The sequence below is a fragment of the Ambystoma mexicanum genome, chromosome 2q, assembly GCF_040938575.1.
Source record: "Ambystoma mexicanum isolate Mex_15411 chromosome 2q, UKY_AmexF1_1, whole genome shotgun sequence".
Taxonomy (NCBI): domain Eukaryota; kingdom Metazoa; phylum Chordata; class Amphibia; order Caudata; family Ambystomatidae; genus Ambystoma; species Ambystoma mexicanum.
The window spans coordinates 216594273-216617046 of record NC_090924.1 but is presented as its reverse complement, the minus strand read 5'-3'; the positions used below and the strand labels follow the sequence as shown (position 1 = coordinate 216617046).

At 49.9% G+C, this 22774-nt stretch overlaps 1 protein-coding gene across 6 annotated transcripts in view; it reads right to left on the bottom strand.

Annotated features, from left to right (window-relative positions):
* The window catches only part of CCP110 (centriolar coiled-coil protein 110), a 1154773-nt gene that overhangs the window by 377028 nt on the left and 754971 nt on the right, over window positions 1-22774 (bottom strand). The window lies entirely within an intron of this gene.

Below are 22774 nucleotides of genomic sequence, written 5' to 3'. Positions count from 1 at the left end.
GTCTGACTCTTTTGGGGTTTCTTTGAGGGGGTCGAGGCCACATTCTCAAAGACCTCCATCATTTTTCTTCTAAAATCCTCCCATTTTCTTGGGGAATCCGATTTTGTAGGACATCGAACCAATTCAGTCGATGTATCGGATGATGATGGAGATCTATGTCTCCTTTTAACTTTTTTAGAAGATGACGAAGAAATCGTCTCGATCTACTACAAGATCAGGATCTCAGTGTTTTTTGTGACAATTTTTCATGTCTTTTCGAAGAGGCCTTCGAAGTGGCCTTCGACGCCTCCCGCCCCACCGCTAATTTACCTTTCGTCTCACGGAGGGCTTTCTCCGTCATCGACTGACAGGAGCCACAGTCGCCGGTTTGATGATCTGAACCTAGGCACCAAAGACAGATGCGGTGAGGATCAGTGATAGACATCTTCGAACCATAGTCAATACACTTCTTAAACCCAGTCTTGGGTGTAGAAGCAGTAGAAGATGATGGAGTAATGCTATATGAGCATATAAAGACCACTTTTTTGTTAGGGGCTTGTGGGGTGTGGCCAACAATTCATGGAAAAGAAAGAGTCCCAAAAACAAGCTACCTATTGATGTCAGCATATAGGTTGGAAATTTAAACTGGTATGAGGCAACTGTAGGTCAAAATCTTGTGTGGGAACATATATCACAAGATGTACGCAAAAGCCTGGTATTGCAAAAAATATATTCAATTTTATTTTTCTAGTGCATGGTAGAAAGCAAGGACATCAATGGTCCTTTTAAAAAAAAAAGAAAAAAACGAACAACAACATGACAACATATGACAACAATAAATAGGACACTGTGTTCAAGAAACATACATATAAATCTGTTGGCAAATGTCAAAACTTAATACAGCCCGTTGTCAACCTAAAGTGATGTTAGTATAAAAAGGTGACTTCCAATCATAAACAAAATCAATGATTTTTCAAGGGAGCCGCCATAAAGGATGTGTCGACAGAAATGACTGTTTCCAGCCTTAGATATGTAAACCCTTAGGGTAATACGTGTCAACTGTTGTAACCAGACACCTGGTAGTCCGACTAAGGCTTTCGTCAGGACACACAGAGGACACCTGATGTTGAATGTCGTGTTTTCAAAGGAGCTTTTTGTTGAACAATGTATCTAAACACAAACACAGGAAAAATACTATTAAAAACCGGCTTAGTAACAGATTATAATGTTACCTCATTTTTCTTAATATTTCCAACCAATTCACAGGTTTCTAAATGTGCATCTGAGGTATACTATCATTTAATAATCTGTATACCACTTTCTCATATTTGGATGTAACTTATTTTTCCATTTTAGGTTGATATAATGTCTAACGTTTATATCTTTCTTCTTTAACTGGCATAATAGTGCTTCAGTAGTTATATTTAGAAGCCCTCATCTATATTTCCGAATGAAAGGTACATGGGGCTTAGTCGGGTCAATGAGAGATCAGAGAAAAGACATTTTTTTGATTGAATTCTAGATGTGCCTACTCGATTGTGCCCTCTGTTTGCAATAGTACCTTGGCAATTTCTTTGAGAACAAACTCGAGGAGATTCAAGCGATGTATGTCAACAGTACATCAGATATACTCCTGCTGGTGAATAAGGACATCGTAGTCTGGCATGCGTGTTTTGGACCATATGGCACTGCATTAGGAGTGACCAACAAAAAGAGCTAGTGAGCATTTATTTGACCTTTGACAATGATTGTTGAGAGATTCACGTGGGTTACATTTTCGTACCTTCAAATTTCTTGTGGACCCATACGGCTATATTTTCCCCGGATGTTTTATCGTATCGGCATATGGAGAATGCCTACTATCGCAGGGCGAGCTGGAAAGAATCCTTTGCTGGATGCTCGTGTTATTTGAGCGCTCTGTGGTAATTCATTCAAAACATGGCAGTATATTAGAGCAGTACATAGGATACTGCACGTATCTGACTCCAAATGGATGAAGTGGTTGTTACATGGGGGTGAAGTACTTACTTCAGTTCCAACGCGGCTGCGGCATGTCAAAATCCGTAAGCAGATGCAGATCGGAACTGTTGGATCACATGATCAACCTAATGAAGTCAAAGCATGACATTGACGTCATCGCGTGATTATCCTCTCGACGACCCCTTTAGGGTAAAATGGTGGCCATATTAAGGTGTTAAAGAAGGCTTGTTTCCGTATTGCAAATGCCATGTATATTAATGTGGGGCATGTGGGTGTCCAAACGAGTGACTTGACTTTGGCGTGACCCTATCCACTAGTCATGTATGTGTCCATCTGTAGTTAACAAATACAGAGTATAGAACGACACTGGCGATGGGAGCATCATTTTTTGTTGTTAAGTAAAGGAAGTGTTTTATTGTGTTAGATTATTCCATTATAGAAAAATGGCTCATGTGTGACCGCATGCTGATCATATATATTATATGAATTACTTGCTATCACGGATGTTATATCAGTCTCAAAATGGGGCTATAGAAGGTCATAAAAGTGCTGTGACTGACCAAGCTTGCTAGTGCCATTGGTGAGTAATGGATAGGGATCATTTGTGGACAAAGAGATTCCACTCAATGTAAAGGTTTAGGCCACACTTGACAGAGTCTAATTTGTGGATCCATTTTTGTTCGAGCTTCCGCAGTTTTAGATCCCCGTCTCCCCCACGGGGGTGTGCATCCACAGTTTGTGACACATGCCAAAGTATATCATTATGGGAATAAAGAAGAAATTACATATCCCTACTTGGTTCCCAGATTTTTTCAACAATATAATACAACCCAGAAAAACTGGAATGGACAGTCCCAGCCAAGACCACAAAGGAATAGGAAGTTTGTGAGTTTTTCCAACTCCTCCAATAGCAGTGATTCAGATAGTTCCTCAAATGTCCCAAATGCAAGTGGAATTATTCAACCCCAAAGGGGCCAACAACAGTTTTTTCAAAGACGGGGAAATCGGGGAAGAAACAGACAATGGGGCAACCATGGAATGCAGACACGATAGTGGATCCAGCCGCAAACTTGGTAACCCCCATCTAAAATTGAATATATTTTTTGCAATAACAGGCTTTTGCGTAAATCTTGTGATATATATTCCCACACAAGATTTTGACCTACAGTTACCTCATACCAGTTTAAATTTCCAACCTATATGCTGACATCAATAGGTAGCTTGTTTTTGAGACTCTCTTTCTTTTCGCAGTAGAAGATGATGACATTTTCTGACTGAAAATCTCGAAGCGCGCCGTTCACGAGAGCGAAGCAATCGGAAAAACGGAACTGAAGCCAACGGGCGCGGCTCGAGCTATTTTACCAGCAGTGACGTCGACACGTAATGGAGCCCGTCGAGGGACAATCGACGCCACGACCTCAAGCACAGCGCCCTCTGCCGGAAAAAATGTCCAAAGTAGAGAAGCTGGCGATAACGAATTATCACAAGATGAGGAATACGTGGGAGGACACAATCCATTCGAAAGTAGATTTGGAGACAGGGTCTCCCCCTCTCTTCTTGCTGCCACTGAAACAAAAAACTGGTTTGTCTTTCTTAGTGGTCAAGTTCTTTCCAGGTAAAACATGACTGCCCTGCGTACATCTAGTGTGCGCAGGCTTCTTTCTGACATTCTTAAAAAGGAAATGTCCACCCCAACCCCACCCTCCCTACTGTGTAGGCGCATAAGGCGACCAGTAAACTGGGCGGAAAAAAACTATCTGAAGGAACGCGACACGTGTGAGATTTTGGACACACTACATGTCACGTTAGGGATAGTGTTACAGGCACGCGCCCATGCCGACGTCCCCTTTCGATTCTCGAAAGACAAGATGCAATACTCAGCGGTTACCACTGGATATGCACAGCATGTGATTCTAAGCAGATTAACAAGCATCAGAAACTATATATATATATATATATATATATATATATATATATATATATATATATATATATATTTTTTTTTTTTAATTATTTTTTTTAAGTCTCCCCCATTTTGCTTCTTGTGGATTCCTTTGTTTGAAGAAAATCATGAGGCAGGCCTAAAATGACTTATTATTATTTGTTTATAGTTCAATTAGAACTTTAACAAAACAATCACAAACATAATCTTATCTTATACATATACCGTAAAATTCATGTAAAGATGAGATAAAACGCGAGTATAAATGGCTTTAACAAACTGTAGAGAACCACCACAACACTCGCACCAGAAAAAATGCAACCCACTAGGGAAAAAGGCCCAGCACACCTCTTGCAAGGAAACAAGGAAAACAAAGTTTATTTCCACAAAAATAGAGATGCACCAGCAAAGCACTCTGCTGCATCAGAAGGTACTGGCAAAATCAACAGGCGCAACACTATATAGCATCATCAATGACGTAGTTACATGCGGTGTAAATCCGAGTGGCTGGTTGGACGCCCCTGTACATAGGCTACCTGCTCCATAAGTGATACCAGGTCATTGGACCCACCCAGTCTGTCCATCTTCTTCCACGTGGGCTTCTCCTTCAGGTCATCTGACAGGATGTTACAGTTGCTTTCTCATTAGACAAAGAAAAAGCAATACAATCTAACCTACTGTGCACCTGGTACTGCAGACAAGGTCTAAGAGGATTTTTGGTGGTCATCCTAACTCTATTCCAGACAGGATGGAGCCTCTTCCAAAGCTTTCACCTTTAATTTTCGATTTGTTGTTTTACTCCTCCCGGCACCTCGCAGCACAAATCATGTCACCCACAGTGCAGGCAGCCTGTCCCTGCTTTCTGATCGATTGGGGGTTGGGGGTCCAACAGTTTTATGGTCGGTGGTCTGGGACCGACTGGTAACTTGGAATGCTGGGGTCGTGGAAAGAGGGCAGCTGGGAGCTATTACTTAGAACTCTGATGGGGGTTGGGGAGGTCGGAGGCTCGTGCCCTCCTTCTTGTGGGATCGCTTTTCGCAGGGAGCTCTCAACACACTCGTGGCCTTGCAGGGTGCATGCCTCTTCGCAACATGAGGCAACGAACAGTCTATTCATCTCTGCAGCTTAGCCCTTTCTCACCAGTGCCCATGATACAAACTACTTTACACATATTTCCATGGGTGTGTGTGGCCTAGGCCTGCAGCCCTGGTTGTGGTGTAGTGTAGGGTTAGGCATTGATTAAAATATGGCTGCAACTACCTAAAATGGCGTCTGATTCCTAGTGTGCTTTATTCCTGCAAAACAGTCCCTGCGCCCCTCCCTCCTGTACCCTCTCTGGGCCCTTATCGTACATTTCCAGGACTTTGCCTCATTCAAAACTGCTTGGGGGGCCTGGGACAATTGTCCCCCCTCCCCAACAACACATGGTGCTCACCCTGGACCAGCCCTGCACCAAAGTCGTTTGGATTGATTTTGACCAGTGCCTGGCCTCAGCCATGGCCATTCCACATCATATGGGGGTGGTCCTGGGCCCAACCCGATTGGCTGGCCACCCAAATCTTTTTTTAAAGCCCCTCTGTGTGACTAGGGGCTGGTTTACCCCAGTCCTTGTGTGCATAATCTAGGGGAGTACCTATTCTGACAATTTTCAGATTCTCAGCAGTGCAGCAGGTGTATGTACCTGCTGGAAGATTTTCACCCTATAAGGGCCATTGCTGCATTTTCAGGTCTACATCTGGCTGTGTCCTTGGTTTAGCTCTGGTTCAGAGTTCCAGCTACTGGATGTCTTTGCAGGGCTATCCTTATCCTTCCACTGGTACCAGCTGGCTGGATCAGGCTTCCTATTCTGGGACCATTTTCTGCTACTTCTCATCTTTACTGCCTGGGTGACCCGCCTTAGTGCCTGAAGCTACAGTTGCCTGCAAGTTTGCTAGGACTCCACTAGCCCACATTGTTTCCTTGTTTCCTTCCTTCCTTGTTTCCTTCCTTGTTTGTTTCCTTCCTTCCTTGTTTCCTTGTTTCCTTCCTTCCTTGTTTCCTTGTTTCCTTCCTTCCTTCCTTCCCACTTCTGGCTAGTGAGTAGCACTCCAAGGAAGGGTGATTGTTCATTTTGGTCACAAGGGTTGGTCTGGGGTTCAAGTTCTTGGGTATTTGGATCCTTTAAACTTAACCTGCAAGAGAAGAGCTGTATTCACCAGTTGGTTTGCCTTCCTGTAACCATCTTTTCAGGAACTACAATCGAAGTACCTGCCCCTGGGTGCTGGATTTTGTTTTGTGTTATTTTTGATACTTACCCTGAGGTCACAAATTTCTGCAAGTGTCCTTCAACCGCATTTCATCATTGGCTCAAAAACCTGAAGAGCTGCTAGGTCTGAAACCTGGCACTGGATCTCTTTAAGAGGGTGCTCTGGGTGGGTTGCTGCGTTAGGGAGCTTTACTGAAGTCCCCCTCTGGTAGGACTGTAGAAGACTCATGCTTAGGTTTACAGGGCTCCAACTCTAGGTTTGGCCTGAACTACCCATAAGGTTTGGCAGCATTTGCTGTTGCAATACTCAGTTCAATAGTAGACCCTTCGAGGAGGAACGGGTAAGTGTTAAGAGCAGCTTCAGTTTAGCAAATCATTCATCAACCAACATTTACTTATATGGCAATACTGGTAGGTTAATAACGTGTAAGCCTAAACTTGATAAGTCCAACGTTATCTGGGGAATGAGCGTCTCAAAAGTCAGATGGGGACATTCGGGGGGGACCAGTGACCTGTGGGCGGCAGAACAAAGGAAGGCAAACACTGTCAAAGTTGTAAAATTCACAGATGAGGCTTTTCGTAACAAGTAAGTAACGGAATTGGATTCAAAGGGTTTGTTGGGGCTAGGTAGGCCACCTCAAGAATTTCTGCTTCTAGGACAGATGTCCTTAGGCACGGGAGAACACAGTTGGGTCGTCCACTCCAACGTGACTCCGGAGGAGAGAACAGCAAACCATCAGTACCTTCTTAAGAACAACAATGTCACTGGCAGGTCCCCAAGGTAAGACGACAGCAGCCCTGGGTCTCTGGCCTTGGCGGCTGGAGGAGGAGCTTTTTGTGGGAGCAGACGGTCAGACCCAGTCACAAAGATGCCCAGAATACAGTCTTCGCGACACTTGGTTCTGGAGGCTCGACACAGGCTTTGTAGCAGCAACAGTTGTCACCCGGCAGAGTTTCTTCTATCTCTCTGTCCACGACTCATTTGAGGGGACTTCTATGATCGGGATGGAGTCTCTGAAGGCTCCGACCGAGGCCCACAGGTTTGCAGCCGGATCCACACTCAACGAGACGATGCACTGCAGCAGTGCCAGCCAGAGGTCCCATGGTATTCAGAGATTGCAGGCCCAGAAGTTGCAGCTCGTCGTGGGATGGCTGAAACTGTAGCCGGTCTTGGGACTGCTTAGGCCCACCAGTCCAAGGGAGGAAGTCGTCTGGTCTGGATCTTCTCTGTCACACAGAAGAAAGGGCTGCAGCGGTCACTCAGTCGGCTTTGGTGGTCGCTGAAGGTAGTTACAGAAAGCCTTCCAGTGGTCGATTCTGGCTTCTGCATCAAGACCCCCACTTTATATACACAGGATGCCTGCCAATCAGCATGTGTCCCTTACCGCAGCTACGAAAACAGCTTGCGATTTAAGTTTGACAATATCGGTAGAAAATCATCCACTGCCACCAACCACAGACTTGTCACTGTAACTAGAAAGTTACAGGAGAAGTGAGAAAAGGGATACAATGTGTCCCCCCTCAGTACTGCACATTAGATGGGGTGGGCTGGTCTCAAAATAAAAGCATAGGTAGGATTAATAGCATCTCACTATCCTGGTAAAATTAAGTTCGCACAGGAAAAAAGAAAACCCAAGAGGGAAGCTCAAGGAGATTCCGGCAACACTGCACAGAAGGTGCTGTGTGCTGCAATAGTAAGATACAGAGGAGATAGAACGTTGGAGGAAAGCAGACTCCATCAAAAATAACCAAAAGGGTTCTCAGAGTCACAGAAAAAGTGAGAAAAAGGTTCCCACTAACTCAGATAAAAATCCAATATTCCAACAAAATGTGCTGTGGGACTCACCAAGTGGGGAACATTACACACAAGATTAAAATTCTACCCAACATGCTGTCTTCTTAGCACTAGTGAGGTAGAACTGGGACTTACCTAGCTTTTGACCACAGCTGCAGATCGGTCTACTGACTGTTATTCCTATGGAGAACCTTCACACTTAACTGAAACTCCTCTGAAGTGACTTTTACAGGTACTTAACTGGAAATTTACTTTTTTCCTGGGACTCTCCAGGATCCTTGGAGTTTTAGAAGTTTAGCTGGTACTTCTGATTGTCTCAGCATTTTTAAAGTCCTGCATTCCACTCCTGCTTATGGCACTGCCTTGTTACACTTGCGACTACTACTGTAATCACTGTCTTCTCTAGGCGTATAAGTAGTCCTTGTGGTTAGTCCTCGAAGTCCAGATTGATGTTCCATTTTGAGTTTGGTTAGTGAAGAGTAACACCCTTTTCATTCCTCTACGTCCATTTATATTTAACTTATAGTGTGCATTTGTATCAACCATGTAATGTACCAGAGGTTTGGGATTACTCTGTCTATTGTGTGGCTTCTTGGGACCTGATAATGACTATCTGAATGCAAGGTTTTACGGTGTCTAAAGTTCTCTTGTCTCTCCCCCCTAAAAGACAATGTGCAGTGCTTACAATGAGATAGTCTTACATTTTAGTACAAGGGGTAGATTGGGAGATAAATGACCACTGTTTTTTTATATACATTCACTGGTTGCGTCATGTGCTGTGTTCCCAAGTACTTATTGGACTAAATGAACTTAATGTGTGACTTTAGTACAGCACATATGTTTTTATTAAACCAATGTCCATTGTTTCTTCAGTTGCCAACTGAGTGGATAACTGAATAACTGGCCCATTGTCCTCTCAAGTTAAGCCTGACTGCCCGTTGAGAGATTTGGCTTCATTTTTGGTTGCAATTGTTGCTTCAAACATTAGGTTACATTCTTTTAAATCCCTCACGAGAGGCTGTGTACAAATCTCCCTAACAGCCCCTTAAGTTACAGGAGTGTGAAGCTTAGGAAAAGAACACAAGGAGAAACATCTTCTGAATTAGGTTAAAACAAAAAAACGACTAATCATTTGAAGTTAGTGTACTGTTCTAGGAAATACCTTGTTTGGGAAATCCCAGTACCGTGATCCCCAGCTGGGGTTGGAGTTCAATAAGCCTGGTCACTGCTTGACGGCTACAAGGCAATCAATTGTCAAGAAAATACTGACCATAGGAAAGGGGGCCTTGGATCCAAATGATGCATACATAGTATAGTGGAAGCCAACAATCAATTCAGAGCCAACTGAGGAGGCTCAGACAGGAGGGAATACATGCAATGAGCCATCCAATAAACATTGGCCTGCATTATTCTATAAAGAAAAAGTATCATGAGGCCTACTAACGGAAGTATAACCAATAAATAATGCTTCTGGGAGTCCACCTTCATATCAGACCTCCAAGTTGCACAATGTACGCTAAACAAATGCAGATTTACAATCAACCTTCAGTTCCAGAGCACAACTAAGTCAATGGCCCTCATTACGACCCTGGCGGAAAGTAACTGACCTGACCGCCATAGCGTAAATAGCGTTTCCGCCATTGCACGATGGAGGAAAGTGCGGCTAATTCCGACCCATCGGGCACGAGCATTACGCCATGGCGGAAGTGCAAAGTCCGCGATGGCGGAAATGTCTCCAAAATGCCCCTCACCGCCGTCGTACGGCGCCCTAGGTGCAATTCCGCCACCCATCATAGCGGTCACCGTAATGAGCGGTAATCGCAAAATACGGTGACCGTAAATATACGGAAACGGAAGTAAAAACATGGGGCCGGAACGGGAAACAGCACGCCGTACACCTATAAAATCAGAATCCCAACACAACCATTAAAAATCCGACCCCGAGACACATCCCAACCCGTTAGCCACCCTAGTAAAAACAATCGAAATGGGAAAAGTTGCCAAAAAAGCGTGCGACCGCAAGCGGCAGGTCCACTTCTCCCATGAGGAACTCACCGTGCTCACAGAGACCCTCCAGGAGAATGCTGCCGTCGTCTTCTCGACGCAAATGACCAGGACGGCACTTGCGAACAAGAAGGCCATATGGGCCCTGGTGGCACAGCGGGTAAGTGCGGTGGGGACCGCACCCCGCAACCCACAGCAATGCAGAAAGCGATGGGACGACTTGCGGATACGCGTACGGAGCATACTATCAGCCAACCGTAACATTGCCACAGCTACCGGGGGAGGATCGGAATCACCCATCAAGTTGACCCCCTGGGAAGAAATCTGTGCCTCCACCATTGGAATGGAGAGTATAGAGGGAGTCGGAGGGATGGAGAAAGGAGTGCAGACATCCGAAGAATCAGGTAGGTGGGCCAAATAAAACAATGCTAAATCCACAATGTCCAATCATGTGAAGTACCATGTGTCCACATAGTGCAACAGAAACACATGTCCAGGAGAACGTCCACATACAGTGGCCTGATAGCGCACTTTAAAAGTCACATTAAATACATAAATAATTAAAAATCCTAAAAACACCCTCTACACGTGCAGCATGCACACCCTAACTGCAGGCTGCAAAACAACTGCATCCTCAATCCACACAAAAATGAAACCACCTCCAAGGCCCTGACCCAAACCACCCTCAGGTACCACCCCAATGCATGTGATACATTGCCATTCCAATTTCCACAGACCCATAAATAACGCTCGCCCTCCTTTACTCCACCACAGGGTCCGATTCAAACGACGAGCTCCAGGACACCCCTACCAGCACACCTGCAAAGAGGGCCAAGACCAACGGCCAAAGACCCTCCACCTCAGCTGCACGGATCAAGACACGGCAGCAGCACAAATCAAGTGGCAGCACACAGGAGGGGACTTCAACAGGCACCCCAGCAGCCAGCATGCCCACAACAGCAGCACCACAGGTCCCCCCAATGGATGCCACAGAAGGCACTGCTTCTGGTGGCAGCAGCACCATAGGTGACACTGCATTAATGGCAGCATGCTCCGACACAGAAAACGGTGCTGTCGATGTAGGACCCATCCATGACCTGTCTCAATCCCCCTGTTTGTTTCATCCCGTACACCATGAGGATACCACGCAGGGGCACCCACAAGACGACGACTGGCCATCCCCCACAAGCCCTGTGGCAAGGCAACATGAGGTCATCAGCCCCTCTGTGACACCACCGCAAATGGCCATGGCCCAGCAGAGGCAACAGTCCCTCGACCAGGTGATCGTGCAACAGCAGCAACTGGCCACGCTCCTCAAGGAGCATGCTGATGAATGTGGGGGTACTAAGGCAGTCATAGAAACATCTACTGAGACACTTAGGGCACAAATGGAGAGAAGTACAGAGACACTAAGGGTACAAATGGAGAGAAGCACCGAGAGCCTGAGGGTACAAATGGAGAGAAGCACCGAGAGCCTGAGGGGGGAACTGCATGCGACGTCCAAAGACGTATGTGGTGAACTTGCCGCTGTGCGCTGTGTGCTCACTGAGCTCTCACAAACCCTTAGGGACATGCATGGACGTGAGCAGGCAGAGACATCATCCGTTGCAAGTTCCGTCTAGGGCAGCCCCCAACGCAACGTAGATCTGGGAGGAACCTGCGCTCCACAGGCAGGGGTGCCCCTGATACCCGGAGAGGGGGCTTACAATAGCGTCTGCCCACTGACAATGAGCATCTTTGGACACTGGTGTTCGGGGGGGAGGTAGGAGGGTGGAGGGGGGGTGTTGGGCTTTCTTGGGTGGCGGGTCGATGGGGTGTGTAATATAATTTCACATATGCTATAAACATTACATAATCACCCAATGAGATGTGTGGACATTGATCTTTGTGTACGAGGCCTTTATAGGCGTACATTCCACATTGTGCATGTTCCAGACACACACAGTGCCACAAGTCCCGTGTCCATGTATCAGCCACCAGGTGTGAGTGCTAGAAGCATGAATCTATGATATTCTGTCGAATTTCACGGGCCTCCTGTGCCGAGCGGACTCCTTGAGGTGCTGCCACATCCCCACCCTCATCATGACCATCTTCAGGTGCTTGCAGTTCTGCGTCAGGGGGCATGGGCACATTTCTACGTACGCACATGTTGTGTAGCATGACACATGCCATGACCATCTTTGCAACCTTCTCATGGCGGTACAGGAGTGCCCCGCCAGACCTGCTGAGGCAGCGGAAACGACCCTTCAGTAGGCCGAATGCCTGTTCAATGACTACACGGGTACATGAGTGGGCATGGTTGTAGTCCTCCTCATGCTGGTTCTGTGGGTTCCGGAGTGGTGTAAGGAGCCATCTCTTCAGTGGATACCCGGCATCACCTGTATGTGGACAATAAAGGATGTTTGTGGAATGACATTGCTACGTACGCACCCCCCCCCTTCCTGCCAGGTCATTGCCACATCACATACCCCACATTATCATGCATGAAATGAGACTCACCGAGTAGCCAGGATCTGTTCCCTGCGTGTCGCTCCATGTAGCGTGGTATTGTAGAGTTCCTCAAGACCATAGAATCATGGGTTGATCCAGGAAATCGGGCACAACAATGTGTAAAGATCCTGTTGGAGTCACACACCATCTGTACATTAAGAGAATGATATTGTTTCCGGTTGCGGTACTGGGCCTCCATGGCATGTGGGACAACCAATTCCACATGGGTGCAGTCAATGGCACCAATGCAACCCGGTATGCCGGCCAGTGCATGGAATCCAACTTTTGTGTTAGTAATGTCATGCTCCGAGCGTGGTACAGAGATGTAGTCGTCTGCGTGCTTCAGGAGGGCATCGAGCACTTGCGATAGTGTCCGTGAGAACAGTGGCTGTGAAATGCCATGCAACTGTCCGACTGTGTGCTGGTAGGTGCCTGTGGCCAGGAAGTGGAGTACAGACACCACCTTCAGTAGGGGTGGGATGGCGGTTGGGCTATCTATCATGCTGACAAGGTCAGCGTGTGTCATGTTCACAATGGCGGTTATGGTGTCCCCGTCCAAACGGTAGAGGGTGTGGATCTGCTCAGCAGTGAGGTTGAACGGATGAGCTCGGAGGCGTGGGATTGCGGGCTGCCTGCGTGGTGGTAGTGGCTGTGCTGGTGGCCCTTGTTGGCCCTGCCTTGCCCTCCTCCTCCTCCTGCGTCTCCTCTGTGCGGCCGGTTGTTTTAGTAGTTGGTGTTCGTCTTCTTCTTGAAGTTGTAGTACTTGCAGTGCTATCAGGTCCCCCAGGGCCAACATCGCTAGTCCTGCCGGTAGCATTTTGGAGTGGGTGTGGTTGTGGGAGGGGGTTGGGTGTGCAATTTATGTGTTTTCAGGCTGTATAGCCTCCACCTGTGGTGATTCATTCCACCTGTGCCAGCTGCAATCCCCTTTGGGCGAGCACTGTACCGAGGTTCACCGACGGGCGGGGCGACCCATTTGTGAGTGAAGCCAGTTGCCATTTTCACACACTGCCGCACTACATGGATGAATTTGTGATTTCGAGCGGTCACAGATGCCTTATCGACGTGATGTTGCAAATGAGGAATTCGAAGGACAGCGCTTTCGGTTTTCAGCTAGCGGCGAGGAGACGCCCACAGGTCTGACTGCAAATATAACGTTCTATTGTTTAATGTCCTTGGGACAGGGGCCATGGCGAGAATGCAATGATTGATATGAATAGTATGGGATGCGCAATAGCGTAGTGGACGATAAGGCAGGACGTTCCCAAATACATGTTACTTCACAACACTAGGATTCCGGGCTGGAGCACAGTGGATTTTGCAGACTGCATTACGCACAGACTCAATGGAAGTTTCAAATGTGATGTGAGTAAATGATCAGGCGTTTTCATACCGGGATGAGGGAATGATGTATGGATGCATGGACAGATGATTTAATTGAGAGTTTGCCATGTACATGGCTTTTTGGGATCTATCCCCTTCCCCTGCGCTATGTGATGCAGAGCTGCCATATTGGGACCATCGTCTATCTGCCCTTGTTGAACCCTCCCTGTCTCGACGCGCCTTCAAACACTTGTGTCTATGCACGTTACGAATCCCATCTAATGGATTCTGTCTTAACAGACGCATGCACACAAACACTCGTTTGTAATAGTGTTTTCACCTCGATTTATATAGTTATGATTCGCAAGTGATTTTTGGGTGGAAATGATCCTTTTGAGTGGGCTAGCATGCATATGGCTGTGGATTTAGTGTGATCATTGAAGTGAGTAAAACAAATGAAGTTCTGATGCCCATGCTATTCTTTTTCATTTCATTTGGGTGACAGGTATCTCCTCCCCTTTTGCCGCTGCCATCTGTATGCCACTCCTGCAGATGGCTTTTACTCCCGACACCTGCTGCTTCGAGTTAATCAGTGGAGCACCATTACGATCTTATGGGACGATCGCCAATGGGCCACATGCCCTTACGCAGTACTAGTGGCTAGGAGCTACATATCAGCCTTTCAGCTGGACTAGTGCCTACCCAATGGGACGGCCCTGCGGTTCTCGGCGCTTCCATGTTGCCTTTTTGAACATGAATGTAGCCCCTGTGTACCATGAAGGAACAGGGCGTCACACAAGGAGAAGCTGGTCATTTATTGCGGATGCAGCCCACAGTAATGAAAAATATATTGGAGTTTATGACCTAATAGCTGTATGGGCTTGGTGAATTTGATGTGCATTAAAATTTGATTCTGATTTCAACCGTGTAGCGTTATTCTTTGCAAGTAATGTAGCATATTCCTATTTGTGGAGCGGTGTATTGTGAGGAAATCTGCATTGGGTTCCGGCTTCTGAGTATAGTTGCGTGGTACTGTACTGGCCGCGTTTGCCTACGAAGCCCAGTAAGGTCAGGGATGGGGTCTGCCATTATGACTGTTTTAATGATGTCATGCTCGGGGGCGGGGGATTAGCTTTTGTGTAACAGATGCCGGTCAGCCAGGTGGATTGGTGGAATGATGTGATTATCAGAAAATGGCTGGTCACAGGTGCCTGTGTTTGCGTGCGTTTCTTGGAGGGAGACTGAGGTCATGTCCATTGGAATAGCTTCTGTATTCGTGCCATCTGTGCCCTGCAGCTCCCATTGGCCCCTCTTGAGATGAGCCTGGCTGCTCAGTCACTCTGCCAACTTGTGTGGTACATGCTTATGCTGATGGTTGGTTTGTTTACTGGCAAGAGTACAGGGCTGGTGCAGTCTCCCTCAGGATACTGCTTTGAATGTTGCCTTACACTGGTGTCAAGCGATGGGGGCCTGTTGTTGTTTTGTCTCATGTTTCAGTTCATATTGCTGTACTTGAACCTTCACGTGCCCGTGCTGCATCAGTACGGCAATGGTGCCATGCCAAATATGGATGGCCACTCACAAGGCACTTGGAGCCCCTACATTCATTTGTTCGTTGGCATGCATGGGTGACTTGTGCATTTCACTAGTTGCATTGTGTAACTTCATTGCACCTACGAGGTGTTGTGCAATGTGGGCAGGGAGTGGTGTACAGGCACTCAGTAGGGCCATTTACGGTTGGTTCGCGATGCCGTAATTCTCACCATGGCGGAATGGTACTTTCCGCCATGCTTGATGGCGTTAAGTGAATGTCCGCTAGGGTCAGCATTCGCGTACCGTTGCGCCATGGTGGTAATTACGGTTTTGCATGGCGCGCGTGCGCGTACTTGGTGCAGTTTGCGTTGGCGTTCACTACGGTGTCGCTGATGACATCGTACTTTACGGTGACGGGTCATAATCGCACCGAGCGGTATTCGATGGCGGTGTTGCATTTCCGCCATCGTTTTTCGATTTCCGCCAGGGTCGTAATGAGGGCCAATGTCTTTTAGATGTGTACTATTTTCTAGGAGTCTTTTCTTGCAGTACACAATCTCTATGTCAAACAATTGTCTAGATTTGAATAAAATATACCTCATGAACCAGCTCTGTGTGAACTGCTACAAAGAAGGTTGCAGGCAATTTGTCAGTTCTACTGCTACGGGAGATCCAGTTTTTGTGGGAGGCCCATAACTGTTAGTGGGCAGGTGCAACATATCCAAGAAGAAAAACTGGAAAGTGTATTAGGTAGTTTTCAAAATTCACAGGACCATGCTGCTGGTCTGAACTTCTGAATATTTAAGAAAATCATTAGAAACTGGAGGAATGATAACATGCATTTCTCCACCTATTCAATACCAAGCCCATCTCAGATCACCTTGGCCACTTACTATCAATGGGGCAAAACAAACATGTAAGTGGGTGCGGAAGCTAAAAGTTCTTAAAAAAAAACCCACATCTTAATGAAACGTTATGGTGTACAGGTTCAATATCTGCTTGTGAAAAGACTTACGGCCTGCAGAACATTTTCAATACTCAGAAGTCCCAGTAATACAAAAGGATTTTATAATAGCCAAACATACAGCAATGAGCAAATCTGCAAATGTTATGGTAATCCGTCCCTCCTTGCTTGCCAGATAGGACAGTGCTACTGCCAACTTTGCAAAATTGCACATATTCGCTTTAAGAATGGTTAGTAAGGAACAAGTTACTTACCTGTAACTGTTGTTCTCCAGCATGGGTCTGGCATGGATTCACATGCTCATGAATATTCCCCGTCGTCAGGCTGGGAATCCTCGGTAAAGAAAAAACCAGTATCAGTTTCGTTTCTGATCTGTCTTTCGTAGTAATAACCAATCACTGGTCTCTGCGTCATACTGACCACAGCCAATGACTGCCCTCTACCTAAGCACTGCCTCTGGCAGCCATCTTCAGATTTGGAAGCACGTGAAGTGGCAGTATTACCAAGTGAAGAGCCGCAGAGGGGTAGGCGGGAGGGTTCGCATGTGAATCCATGCCAGACCCATGCTGGAGAACAACAGTTACAGGTAAGTAACTTGTTTCTTCTCCAGCATGGGGTCTGGCATGGATTCACATGCTCATGAATAAAGAATACATAGCAGTACCCACATGCACAACCACGGGAGGTGGCAAAGGCTCAACATTAAGCATCACATCAAACTCAACATTAAGCAATCTTACCTCCTCATCAGGCTCACCTCAGGCGAACAGGTTGCGCAGCACTGCTTGGCCGACCCTGGACTCCTCCCTGGAATCCCGATCGACGCAGTAGAATTTCGTGAAGGTGTGCGTCGACCTCCACGTAGCAGCCCTGCAAATGTCCAGCAGGGGCACACCAGATAGGAACGCCGTGGTAGCTGCGATCGCTCTGGTGGAATGTGCTCTCGGACGGCCAGGCAGCGGTCGGTTTGCCAACCGGTGACAGTACATGATACAGCCGGAGAGCCACCTGGAAATGGAAGCCTTCGAGAGAGCCTTCCCCTGATTGACAGGTCCAAAGTTCACAAAGAGTTGTGACGTCTTCCGAAAACACTTCGTGCGATCCACGTAGAACTTCAGCGCTCTAGCCACATCCAGCGAGTGCAAAGTCCTCTCAGCCGGCGACGAAGGCGACGGGAAAAACACAGGCAACACCAAGGGTTCGTTGAGATGGAAGTCCGACGGCACCTTGGGCATGAAGGAGGGGTGCGTCCTGAGCACCACCCTCGTGTCGTGAAAAGTCAAATACGGGGCCTTGCAGGAAAGGGCCTGGATCTCTCCCACCCGTCGTGCGGAGGTGATGGCCACAAGAAACGCTGTTTTCCACGACAGGAACTTCAACGGGGCCGAGTGCAGAGGCTCGAACGGAGGTCCCATGAGCTTGGTCAGCACCACGTTGAGCTCCCACGCCGGGGCCGGAGCCTTCACCGGCGGGAACGATCTGAACAGTCCCTTCATGAACTCTTTCACCAGACGATGAGACCACAAGGACGTCCGCCCCGTGGTTCTAGTGTATCGGGAGATCGCAGCAAGATGAATCTTGATGGACGCGTGTGCCAGTCCAGCTTTGGCCAGCGTCAACAGGTACGGCAGTACTTGGGGAGCCGTAATCCTTAGAGGGTTAATCTTCTGTGCGTGGCACCAGACAGAGAACCTCTTCCATTTGTGTCCGTAGCATTTAAGAGTCGAGGACGCCCTGGCCTTTGCAAGAACCTCTCTGCAGTCGGCCGGTATGTCGTATCCTCCAAACTCTAGCGCTGCAGGAGCTAGGCCTGCAAGTTCAGCGACTTCGGGTCGTGGTGGAGGATGGCGCCTCCTTCCCTGGAGAGCAGATCCCCGTCCACTGGCAGCTTGATTGACGGGGACGCTGACAAGTCCAGAAGGTCCGGGAACCATATCTGCCTCGGCCACGCAGGTGCGATGAGGATCATCCTGCACCGTGACCTCTTGAGCTGATTGATGAGCCGGATCAGTAGTGGCAATGGAGGGAACGCGTATAGGAACAGGCCCGCCCAGGGGAACGAGAAAGCATCGCCCATGCTCCTTGGCTGGGGAAACCTGCTGGCGAACCTCCGGCACTTGGAGTTCGTCGCCGTCGCGAACAGGTCGATCTGGGGTGTGCCCCACCGTCGGAAGAGGCGATCCACTAGATCCTGCCGTAGTTCCCACTCGTGGCATGAGCGCAGCTCCCTGCTGAGTGAGTCGGCAATGGTGTTTTTTGTCCCTGCCAGATGAAACGGCACCAGAAACATCCTTTGGGCGACGGCCCAATGCCACAGGTCCTGCGCCTCCTTGGACAGTGCTGGGGACCTGGTTCCGCCCTGTTTCCTGATGTAAAACATGGTGGTGGTGTTGTCGGTGAAGATCCTCACCACCTTGCCCTTGAGGGACGGAAGGAAGTACCTGAGGGCCCAGAACACTGCACGGAGCTCAAGGACGTTGATATGGAGGGACTTCTCTGTCGGGAGCCAAAGGCCTCTCGCGTGCAGATTTTCGGTATGCACTCCCCACCCTTCCAGGGAGGCATCTGTGGTCACTGTCTCCTGGTGGTCTGGGGTCTGGAAGTCCATGCCCGCCGTCAGATGCGCGCGGGTGCCCCACCACCGGACCGCTCGGCGGAAGCTCTCGTCGAGTGTGATCCTCTCCTCGAAGCCGCCCGTCGTTTGGATCCAGCGCGCGTCCAGGAACTCCTGCAACGGGCGCATCCGGAGCCTGCACATGGGAATGAGGTAGATGCAAGAAGACATCACTCCGAGGAGGGACTTGATGGACCTCACCTTGGCCGCATTGGAAACCAACATCCGCTGTACCTTGCCCAGGATGGACCTGGTCCTTTCCTCCGACGGGGAGGCCAGAAGGGACACTGTGTCGAGCTTCGCTCCCAGAAACAGTGCGTTTTGCGCGGGTACCAGGTGGGACTTGGCGTAGTTCACGGAGAATCCCAGGTCCGTGAGAAGTTGGACGGTCCTTGCCGTGTGCTCCACGGCGAGCTCCCTCGTCTTGGCTCGGATGAGCCAGTCGTCCAGGTAGGGGTAGACGTGGATCCCCTCGCGGCGCAGCTGCGCCGCCACCGGTGCAAGGCACTTGGTGAATACCCTGGGTGCCGACCGTAGTCCGAAGGGGAGGGCTTTGAACTGGTAGTGATGCCCTTGGACCACAAACCTGAGGAATTTTCGGTGCCCCTTTAGGATGGGAATATGGAAGTAGGCATCCTCCAAATCCAACGACGACAGGAAGTCTCCTTCCTCCAGCTGACCCAGGACGTGCTGGAGAGTGACCATCCGGAACTTCTGTGCCTTGATGAACTTGTTCAGACGTCGCAGGTCTAGGATGGGGCGCCATTCTCCCGTCTTCTTCTTCACGAGGAAGTATCTCGAGTAAACTCCGGAGCCCCGAAGCCTCTTTGGGACGAGTTCGATGGCGCCCTTCCTGAGCATCGCCTTTACCTTCAGGAGAAGCTGAGGGACGTGAAGCTCTTTCCTGGCCACGGGGGGGATGCGCGGGCACCTTCTTTGAAACTCGAGCGCGTAGCCCCGGGCTAAGGCGTCCAGCACCCAACGGTCGGTGGAGATGGACTCCCACACGCTGACGAAGCTCGCCAGCCGGCCTCCCACCGGGGTGCTTCGGTGGGGGCCCGACCCCACGGCCGGTTCAATCCTGTTTCGACGAGGCTTTGCCGCCTCGACCTCCTTGGCGACGACGGAGGGGTCCGCCAGACTTGCCTCGTCCTCTGTAGGCCTCCTGAGACGACGAGCTGGCCGCTTGACGGTAGGTGGAGAAACCGCCGCCGGAACCTTTGGAGGCGCCCTTGCCTCCGCTGCTTCGAAAGGGCGTCCGTCGTTGCTGCAGAACCCCAAGGGCCCGGGCCGTCTCAGTGTCCGCTTTAATGGCCTGAAGGGAATCGTCCACTGTTTTCCCAAACAGGTTGTTCCCATCGAACGGCATGTCCAGGACTCTGGTCTGTACGTCTTGACGGAAGTCCGTAGCCTTGAGCCATCCACGCCGCCTAAGGCACACGCCGTTGCCCAACTGGCGAAACCCAGTGTCGGCGATGTCCGTCGCAATAGTGATGGCGTGGTCCGACGCCACCTCACCTTCCTGTAGGATCTCCAGGGCATCCGCCCTCTTGTCGTCCGGTAGGAAGTCCAGCAGGGGAGCCAGTTTGTACCATAGCTCCCTGTCGTAGCGGGCCACGATAGCCAAGGCGTTGGCCGCTTTAATCGTCGTCGCTGCAGACGAGATGACCCTGCGTCCGATAGCGTCCAATTTCTTTCCCTCGCCGTCCGGTGGGGAAGTCGATGTGGAGGCCGCACCCCCCCCCGCTTTCTTCCTGGCCGCCGCGGAGACGACGGAGTCCGGGGTAGGCTGCGCCCGGAGGCACAGGGGGGCCGCGTCCGGGACCCGGTACTTCTTCTCGTACCGGTCTCTTCTAGCTGGCGTCGTGGAAGGGTTCTTGAGGAGGGCCAGGCCCTCATCCCAAATGTCGTCCAGTAGAGGCACCGCGAGGACCGTCTTCCTCTTGGCCTCGCGCTGTTGATAAAGGAATCCTTCCTTTTTCTTCTCCTCAGGGCAGAGTTGGAAAAGCTCGGATGCCCTGGCGATCATGGAGTGGAACGATCCAATCTCGTCGGGCGGAGAAGCCCTGGTGGGAGGTGACGACGGTAGATCCTCGTCGTATACCTCGTCGTCCGTAGCCGTCGCTGCCGTGTCAGTCCCCGTATCATCCCCTCGGGTGGACGGGGAGGAGGGCTGGACGGGGCGCGACGGCTGAAAAGGAGGTGAGGGGTGAATCCTTCTTTTCTTGGGCGGGGGAACACCAGAAGGTCCCGGTTCAGGATCCCCCGACGGGAGAGGTACCTCCGTCGGCAACGGTAGTCTCGTCCTTATCTCTGAGCATAAGGACTGTATAGCCAACAAAATGGCCGCCGAGTTGTCTTGCGGCGCTGGCAGAGGGGAATCCGACGGGCGATCAGGGGCCCCGTCGGCACCCTCGACGATGTCGTCGTCACCTGCGTCGGGATCCATCCCGACGGGCCGGTCTTCTTCCACGCCAAGGCCGTGGCTTAAGACCTCGATCAGCTCTTCCTCCGAGGTTGAAGCCGAATCTACGACGACGCCCTGCCCCCCCTTTTTCTTCCCCGCCGGGGATTTCACGGGGGTCCTATCGATGGGCACAAAAGAGGACTCCCTCCGAGGTGGCAGGGAGACTCTGAGCCCCGAGGTCGCCACCACTGGTGTAGCCTCCACAGGCTGAGCCAGGGCCGCCGCGACAGTTTCGATAGAGGGCTTGGCCAGATGGATTAAGGCCTTCACCACCTGAGGTGCGCTCACCGCCTTATCCTTGAGGGGGGGGACACTGCCTCGCTCCCCCTCCGATGGGGCCTTCGAGCTCGACCGGGGCCTCTCCAGGAGCTTCGCCGGGTCCTCGCCCTTCCTCTTACCCGACCCAGAGCGTTGGCTCGTGGTTGAAGGTGCCGGGGAGGGTGCGCCCTGCCTGGCGCCCGTAGAGCCCGACCGTTCGGCGCTCCCGGTGCCAGCAGACTCGCGGTGCTTGGCCTTGTGTTGGACCCCCGTCGCTGGGGCGTCCTCAAAGGTCTCAGAAGACCGCTCGGATTTCTTCCTCTTCTTCTCGCCTGACGGGCTCTTCCCTTCCAGCCAGTTGGCGAGACGTTGATGGCGGTCCTTCATGGTCCGCTCCGACATATTGCCGCAAAACGCACAGTCCTTCTCCACGTGCGTCTTGTCCTCATGTAAGCAGTAGAGACAAAAGGAGTGTTCGTCCTCCTTAAAGACGTTCTGCAGCTGGCATCCAGGGCAGATCCTGAACAGCTTTCCAGGCGTCGGGCTTCCCTTCTCCTGGGCCATGTCCGGGCCTGAGAAGCTTCTGGAGTCCTCCAAAAGCGTAGTTCGACGAAATCTTCACCCTTGAGGGGCGCAGACGAATCCGACACGGGTCCCCGTTGATCGGATGGAGAGTCGGTGGAGCTTGAGGCTCTTTTGACCGAAAAAACTAAGTTTTTGAGAAAAAACGTGAAAAAATAGCACTAACGCTCGAGAGCAATAGCACGAGGATCCCAACACATGAACGTGCGGTAAAAATCTGAAGATGGCTGCCAGAGGCGGTGCTTAGGTAGAGGGCAGTCATTGGCTGTGGTCAGTATGACGCAGAGACCAGTGATAGGTTGTTACTACGAAAGACAGATCAGAAACTAAACTGATACTGGTTTTTTCTTTACCGAGGATTCCCAGCCTGACGACGGGGAATATTCATGAGCATGTGAATCCATGCCAGACCCCATGCTGGAGAATTAATTGATTCCAAACATACAGCATTCAACACCACTAATGATATGCTGGCCTTTGGCCACCCGATGCCATAAACCCTATTCCAAGAGACTGAAGACAATTGCAAAAAGCACAACTCTGCACTGAAGTGTACACACGAATGCCACTAACTTGGGCTGGGTGGCACACAGTACTG